Consider the following 916-nt stretch of genomic DNA (forward strand, 5'->3'; position numbering starts at 1 on the left):
CTTCTTCTGAGGGACCCTATTATTCACGGAATTCCTCTCAGAGGTATACATGAACTGGTTGTTTGCAACCATGTCAATGAGTTCTTGAGCCTCTTCAGGCGTTTTCTTCAGGTGAATAGATCCACCTGCAGAATGGTCCAGTGACATTTTCGAAAATTCAGAGAGACCATAATAGAATATATCTAATAGGGTCCATTCTGAAAACATGTCAGATGGACATCTCTTGGTCAGCTGCTTGTATCTTTCCCAAGCTTCATAGAGGGATTCACCATCTTTTTGTTTGAAAGTTTGAACATCCACTCTCAGCTTGCTCAGCTTTTGAGGAGGAAAGAATTTATCTAAGAAGGCAGTGACCAGCTTATCCCAGGAGTCCAGGCTATCCTTAGGTTGTGAATCCAACCATATTCTAGCTCTGTCTCTTACAGCAAAAGGGAAAAGCATGAGTCTGTAGACTTCAGGATTAACTCCATTCGTCTTTACAGTATCACAGACTTGCAAGAATTCAGTTAAAAACTGATAAGGATCTTCAGATGGAAGTCCATAAAACTTGCAGTTTTGTTGCATTAATGCAACTAGTTGAGGCTTAAGCTCAAAGTTATTGGCTCCAATGGCAGGAATGGAGATGCTTCTTCCATCAAACTTGGATGTTGGCTTTGTGAAATCACCAAGCATTCTCCTTACATTATTATTATTATTTTCGGCCATCTCTTCCTCTTGTTCGAAATTTTCTAAAAGGTTGCCTCTGGATTGTTGTAATTTAGCTTCTCTTAATTTTCTCTTCAGAGTCCTTTCAGGTTCTGGATCAGCTTCAACAAGAGTGCCTTTATCCTTGTTCCTGCTCATAAGAAAGAGAAGAAAACAGGAAAAGAAAGAGGAATCCTATATGTCACAGTATAGAGATTCCCTTATGTTAGTA

At 39.5% G+C, this 916-nt stretch overlaps 1 non-coding gene across 1 annotated transcript; it reads left to right on the forward strand.

Moving 5' to 3' along the window:
* Positions 1-205: 205 nt before the first annotated feature.
* Positions 206-309, forward strand: LOC112719057 (small nucleolar RNA R71). Its single transcript, XR_003161377.1, has one exon. It is a non-coding gene; the product is annotated as a small nucleolar RNA R71 (small nucleolar RNA).
* The last annotated feature ends 607 nt before the right edge of the window (positions 310-916 follow it).

The sequence above is a fragment of the Arachis hypogaea genome, chromosome 10 (genome assembly GCF_003086295.3).
Source record: "Arachis hypogaea cultivar Tifrunner chromosome 10, arahy.Tifrunner.gnm2.J5K5, whole genome shotgun sequence".
Taxonomy (NCBI): domain Eukaryota; kingdom Viridiplantae; phylum Streptophyta; class Magnoliopsida; order Fabales; family Fabaceae; genus Arachis; species Arachis hypogaea.